Below are 7,475 nucleotides of genomic sequence, written 5' to 3'. Positions count from 1 at the left end.
ATAAATACGAGGAATAAGGATAATAAAATTTATTAATGATAAACCTTGGCGGTCTCTGTTAATCCGTATTCGTCTGGTAATAAAGCTTTCAGACGAGACGTCTTCCTCTTCCTCCTCCATAAGAATCTGCGCCACCCTTAGCACAACATTTGCGAAAAACATCTCCTCTTCCTCATCCGAAGACGAGGACCACCAAGAATTAGATGGCATTGTGGATGAAAAGATAATTTTTTTTTATAAAAGTGGGGAGAAAATGGTATAAAAATGAGAGGGTTTTGGGTTGAAAGTGGGAAAAAATGGTGAAAATGGGTGTGTTTTACAGAAAAATGGATTTTTTTTTAAATTAACAACTAGCCGTTACAACGGCTCAATTTTTGAAAAGTAGGCCCGTCTCATCCGGCTGTGGGGAGTCGACCTTGCCGAGCCGAGCCCGGGGGGCGGTGTGGGGGACCGGCGTCTGGCCTCAGCCGGCCCCTATACCCTCTAGTCGAATCAATAAATCAGTAGATCCGTATGTACCAGATTCGTATAAAACTGCAAACCTAGATTCGTACAGATCCGTATGAACGACCTTGATTCATACAATATGTTGATTCGAAAAGTTGTTCACTTTTGATTCTTTGGGCATTTTTGGCTAAGCTTTTCCAACATAACTTAGGGTCTGTTTGGTATGGGGTAATGGAATGGACGAACGAATGGAATGGACGAGGTAATGGAATTGATGAGGGAATGCAATGGATCATTACCATTCCATGTCTTGTTTGGTTACCATGTGAATGGAATGAATTATTATTATGTGTTGTTCGGTAGGCAAGAAAAACGGAGTAATAAAATTAGTGGTGAGTGGTGGTGGTGGTCGGTGGTACTGATTGTGGATGGTTATAGGTGGCGGAGGTGGGTGTCGGCGGCGGCGATAGGTGGTGGTGGTGGCGGCACGTGGCGGTGCGGCGCTGAGGACGAGTGGTGGTGGCGACAAGGTGGCCGTTGGTGGTGGGTGTCAGCAAAGGTGGCGGCGACGTCGGTTGGTGGTGGCGGTGGTGGTGGCGTCGACGATGGTGGTGGGCAGCGACGATGATTGGCGTTGGCAGTTGGTCGCAGCTGTGGGTGATAATGGTGGCGAGTGGGTGGCGGCGCCGGCGGTGGCTGTCGGGGTGAGGTGGTGGCGGGTGGCGTCGGTGGCGTCGGTGGTGGTCGTGGGTTGTGGCGAAGGTCGTGGGTTGTGGTGTTGTTGATGAATGGTGCAAGAGGGGATGGAATGGAAAAAAAAACATGGGGGGTGGAAGGAATGAATTTGAGGGAATGGAATGGCTTTTGGAATGAGTGATTCCATTTCATTGACCAACCAAACACTCTTTTCTTCATTCCCTCGTAATCACTCATTCCATTCCACCTCTTATTCCTGCATACCAAACACTACCTTATAACTTATTGACTTAATCAAAAAGCTAAAAAGGAGTTTTAGTGTTTGGCAAACCTAAAAGTCCTTTTGAAAATGACTTTTTGAAAAGGAGAAAAAGCCATTAAAAAGGAGTTTTTGAGAAGTTAGGAGTTTGTGACTTTTTGATTAGCTTTTAACTTTTCAAAGACCAAATTACCTGATTACCCCTCATTTTAAAAAACAACTTATGAAAGAATGTCTCTTTTAGTCATTTTACATCAATAAGCTAAGCTAAACACTTTTTAAAAAACAACTTATTGACTTATTGGCTTTTTCCCATCCCATAAGCTAATCTAAACACTTTTTTAAAAACTCTTTTTCAAAAAGTCATAAGTCAATAAGTCCTTTTCACAAAAAGTCATTTCTACCTTAAATAAGCTTAGCTAAACATGCCCTTAGATTATGAATTCGTAAATTTGATGATTCTGGATCCGTAACTAATTGAAGCACAATTGATTCGTAATTCAAGATCTTGATTCATACTAAACAGATGTTGTTTCTGGGTTCGTGAAAAGTAGATTCGTAAGTACTTCATGGTTGGTAAAAACTCAGCCTTGATTCGTACAAAGACAGATCTTGAATCGTACGAATCAAGTTGATTCGTATTAACTGCTGATTTGTAGAACACTAACCCGTGTTGATTCGTACGAATCAACACTGATTCGTATGAACAGTTCAGCGAACGCAGACCCCTTTCGTCATGGTTTTTTGCAAAATTGATCGAGTTTTACTTTGAATTTGACTATGAATTTTGTAGGGTTATTCAAAACACATTTTCTCATAACATATCAAAAATCTAGCCAATTTTATCCATGAAATCTCAGTAAATATGAGTTTTAAGTTCAAAAAGATGAAGAAGATGAGTAGAAGAAGAAATGTGACGAAATTGATGAAATTCAGCTCCGAATCTAATAAAATTTCGTGAATTCTTGTATCTCTAATCCGTGCGATCGATCTCCCGTTCTGATACTCCTTGTGGATTCGTTTTTGGATCAAATTTGTACTTCCGATGATTGCGAAGATCACGTATCACGTGCGGAATCCGTGTACGTGAGTGGATCAGACACAAGAACGTAATTATAATGCGTTTCTATTGAAGATTTGACAATTACAAGCACCTTGAAACACTTGGAGATAGTTTCTCTCTCTAGATCTTCAAAATGGCAAAAGTTCTTAAATGTTCAACACTAAAGGCATATTTATAGGAGATGTCTAACTAGGTATGGTCCATTCGAATGGACTCCTTTTCGTACGAATGGACTCCCTTTCGTACGAATGGGCATTATTTCCTATAATTATCATTTCTAAACCATGTCTTTAACATTTCTCAGCTACGATACGTGATTGACGGAAGCGATAGACATACTGCATTCACAAGTTTGATGGTACATGTATGTCTAATGCCTACATCTAAGCCTAGGGTTTTTATGTATTAGGGCAGTGTTCTGTGAGTGTTTATGTTTGAGTTTGATAATGTAAACACCCATACGCATGTAGGAGTCCTACGTGTGTATGAGGCCATCAACACAAGACTCCTGTGCCCCATCCGTAACATCCATGTCTATAAATAGAGACATGGGGTGCATGAGTGAAGGAGTAGTTCATTTGGTTTGTGGTGAGCTTTTGTTAGATTTTGTAATATCAAATGTTATGCTGCCCAAATTTAATTAGAGAAGATAGATTATGAAACCAAGCATGTTCACTTACCTTTTAATGGATTCTGCACATTACTAAGTGGTACGTATATTATATTAGCGTTTCTACACGTCAAACACGATCCTACATAAGAAGGAAGAAGCTCTTATAAGACTTCTAAGTGAAGTGTTTTCATTTTGAGTTGGTGTGAAGAAAATGGTGATCAAAAGGTGCTATTTATAGTGAAGGGAGGTTAAGGAGATTAAGACAAGTGTCCATGGAGGCTTAAGAATGTCATTAGTATCCATTGAGGTGTCAACACTAGAAGAAGTGTGACAAAGGAGAAGATAGGTGGCAAAACATGGGCAAGACAAGTGTTCATGGGTGCCTTAGGAGATGATTAGCGTCCTATGATGTGTTGATAAATTGAAGATGGTAAAGACAAGTGTCCATTAGTGTTTTAGGAAGTGATTAGGGTCTTGTTAGGTGGCATAACATGGTAACTTAAGGTTTTTAGTAACTTTAGTCCCTAGACTTTGACTTTTAGTGATTTGACGATTCTAATCGCTCAATTAAGTTTAGGAAGGTTTCAAGTAATACTTAGATTTGTTCTGTTAATTAAGCAAAGTTAAAATTATAATGTTCGTATTAACTGATATTTAGTACGAAAATTAAAGGCTCAAAATTTTTCCGAGGGTTACACTTCAATCCTCATATTATCCCATGTTTCACCACAGTTGGTAACATGAAATGAAGAAAGCAAGAATCTATACCCAAGAGTCTTTACTGCCTTCCACTAAACCTCAATGCATCAAATGCAGACATATTCCCAAAGCAAAATTCAAATATCCTTTGACATTGAGTTAAATAATGCCCACACCTCTATGCAGCCCCACCATGTCAACTATACCTAGCTCATGCAGACCAACACTCTGTGAGATTTTACCCGATCGAAAACGTTACCCTAACCAGCAACTGCTTCATTTAATGCGTTTGCTACATACTAAGGCTACAAAAACCATATGTTATTGTCTAAGTAGCATGTTGACATAAATATGTACCCCTAGAATCGTTTACGGCATAGGCAATCGTGTTTAAATCATTAAAGCACTGTTAATCGGAATCCTTCCGTTTAACCCATTTTCTGCTTCCCGAGCCATTAATTTCACCACGTTAATTACTAATGTTCATTTGTTAACTATAACGTGCCTGCAGATTCATACGAGACATGATTAATGTTGTTTCAATAATCATGTAAGTCGTACGATCGGTTACGGTTTACTTGGTTTTGCCATGAATGTCATACCTATAGTGATATATATATATATATATATATATATATATATATATATATATATATATATATATATATATATACACACACACACACACACTAGAGGGTTCAAATGAGAAGAAATTTTTTGTAAGGAGAAAAAAGTAGAAGTTTCAACCAATAATAATGCTTCATTTTACTTCATTTAATATTTGCATTTAATTTTAATATAAGGGTATATTTGTGTCTAAAAGTATCTTCTATGGTTCTAGAGAGAGAAAGTAGAGGATATCATTTCCCCAATCTTTTCTCTAAAAGTCTCACCTGGCATCATCGTCAACAATTTCTTAACATACAGCTTCACTCCGATTACCACAGGTAGGTACATCATTTCCCCTAATTATTTCACCAAATCTAGGTCAAAATTCGTAACATGATGAAGAAAATGTGGAGGCGTGCTGTTTGTTTTGGTTTTGTGTTAATTGTTAAGAAAGAGATAGGGTTATGAAGATAAGATAATCGATTTAAAAAAAATTACACGTGACCGGCCCGACCCACTGGGTATGACCCGCCATCCCGACCGCCCGGCTGCCGGTCCAACCACCGGCCCAATGTTGAAACGGCTCAAACAAGCGAACCGGCCCGCTCTTGTCTCTAGGCCCGGTCGGACCGGTCCGGGTTTAAAAACATTGACCAGAACTCAAGTCCATTCTGGTTTAATAATTAACAACCAACAACACTAACCACTAAGCCATGTCCACTTTGGTGTGATTATTGATGTGGAAATTATATTTAACATTCTATCAATAAAAACCCTAAGTCCCAGATCTATGAACACATCAGAACCCTAATCTAAATTGATTCAATTACGATGCTATACCTTCTGTCAAATGAAACTGACAGAGTGTTTCTATCAATAAAAACCCTAAGTCCCAGATCTATGAACACATCAGAACCCTAATCTAAATTGATTCAATTACGATGCTATACCTTCTGTCAAATGAAATTGACATAGTGTTTCTATCAATAAAAACCCTAAGTCCCAGATCTATGAACACATCAGAACCCTAATCTAAATTGATTCAATTACGATGCTATACCTTCTGTCAAATGAAATTGACAGAGTGTTTTTGCTTGGAGAAAAATTGCAAGTATGGGAATGTTTGCAAGGTTCTGGTATTCTATAGTCTCCATTTTTAAAGAACGGTGCAATTCAGTTTCAATTCGAAACTTTAAGAATTTCGGTTGCGATGGATTAGCTGAAATCAAATAGTTTGGTAATGATTTCGAGTTAAATAGTTTCGTTTACATTCCATTAACATTTAACTTGCCTAACGACTTGATTTTCAGTTTCGATTCGTCAAGATTGACGATATCAGAAACTCTAGAACAACAGCGTAATGATTGGCGATGTGCTGGCAAGTATTCGCTGAAATTGCGCATTTGAGGATTAAGTCTGAATGCATTTACCCATTAGACTGGAGGGTATGGAGAGCCTCATCCCAAGGGGATGGGCTGCCACGTCACCGCCACGTAAGCGCGGCCTAAAGTGGATGGACCTAGGGGGTGGGGGATGAACCCCTTTATATATATGTATGTATGTATAGGTGTTTGTGTGGGAGAGAGGCACGTCGAACCCGGCTTGTGGAGGACGGAGATGACGGGATGGACCACAGGGGGGCGGTGTGGGGGTGCGGCGCAGGGCCACGCCGGGCCTAAGCCGGCCCCCATACCTTCAAGTCTTACAGCCCTACGGTTTCGGATAATTTGCTGCTTAGGATAGTACTCTGATTTTGTTTATATATTTTTTTACTAGCTTAAGACCCCGTGTATTACACGGGTTGCTAAAATAAAATGTCTTCACTATCACCATTGACATAATATTATGATTTCATACATGTTAAAACACAAATGAATATATTAGAGTACAACGACAAATTAAAATACATGAATATGCAACTATCACAATTCGTTGAAAATCTCTTTATACTCATAATAGTTCTAGGAGTAATGCTAGTATGTGATTAGTATTCATTTTAACAAACCAGTTCAACACACATAAGCGATTAGTATTCAATCTAACAAACGTATCAAATCCTTTTTCAATTTGTTACATTCAAAAGATTGAAATTTTGTGCAAAAATTTGATTACCTGGTGTCTCAAAAGTTAATTGATGACGATCCTTTTTCAAATTGTTACAGTAAAAAAGGATTCATAAACATAACATAAGCGACTGAAAAAGAAAATTAATTGATGATGATACCAGCAGGTTTAGTGTTGATGATACATGATATAGCTGGCAATCCCTCCATCAATTTCCATATACAACAAACCATGCTTCTTCTTCTTTAACTAATCCACAAAGTCACGACTCTGTCTCCTGTGCCCTAAACCAAAATGTAAGAGTAGAAAATCTAAACAACAAATTAAGAAATAAAGTATACTTAATTTTGGTGAGGAGTTTGAATCACATGTTCATTACTAAAAAAGCACAAACTGTGACTTACACCCTAATTTTTCTTCCACTTCGGTGTGTATTAAAAGATGTCCAGTTTCTAGCCAATGCATAAAACCAAACAAAGAGACCACCTATTGTGCCTCAGTTCTCCAATCTCCATGATATATGTTACCAGAGCATATATCATCGACAAAAAGAAGCAAAAGTAAGTCAGTCATAATAGAAAGTAATAACTTAAACACCAGTCACAAGTAGTATTTTTTGGGCGTTCACAAACAATTTTTGCGAGTTGACTAAAAATTTGCTTTAGTACATTAATTTGAAATCAAGATTGGTTTACAAATATGATGCTAAAAAATACGTACAATACGAAATCAGATATGCAAAATTATAGAGATCGTACCTCAGCACCAGTGGCGGATCTTGCCCGTTGAACGTGCCAGGGCCGAAAGACACGGGCACTAAAAAAAGCCCGGGTAAGCCCGGGCCAAACATAGTATATATAAAAATTTCGATCGAAATGTGAAAAATTAGCACTACGGCCGAAAATTTTGCCCGGGCCGTGGCCTTCTAAGAACCGCCCCTGCTCAACACAACGAAGATAATATATCATCTTCACCTTCAAAAAGCAACCTTCTCTTTATTTATCACCTGCAACAAATTAACAGAT

General features: G+C 38.5%; 1 long non-coding RNA gene across 1 annotated transcript; it reads right to left on the bottom strand.

Moving 5' to 3' along the window:
• Nucleotides 1–6,424: 6,424 nt before the first annotated feature.
• Nucleotides 6,425–7,258, bottom strand: LOC110904979. Its single transcript, XR_004886026.1, has 3 exons — nucleotides 7,209–7,258; nucleotides 6,855–6,959; nucleotides 6,425–6,727 (listed from the first exon to the last, which is right to left on the bottom strand). It is a non-coding gene; the product is annotated as an uncharacterized LOC110904979 (long non-coding RNA).
• Nucleotides 7,259–7,475: the final 217 nt, after the last annotated feature.

Source organism: Helianthus annuus, chromosome 2 (assembly GCF_002127325.2).
Source record: "Helianthus annuus cultivar XRQ/B chromosome 2, HanXRQr2.0-SUNRISE, whole genome shotgun sequence".
NCBI lineage: Eukaryota > Viridiplantae > Streptophyta > Magnoliopsida > Asterales > Asteraceae > Helianthus > Helianthus annuus.
Note: the sequence above shows the minus strand (reverse complement) of the source record. Positions and strands in the feature narration are given on the sequence as shown.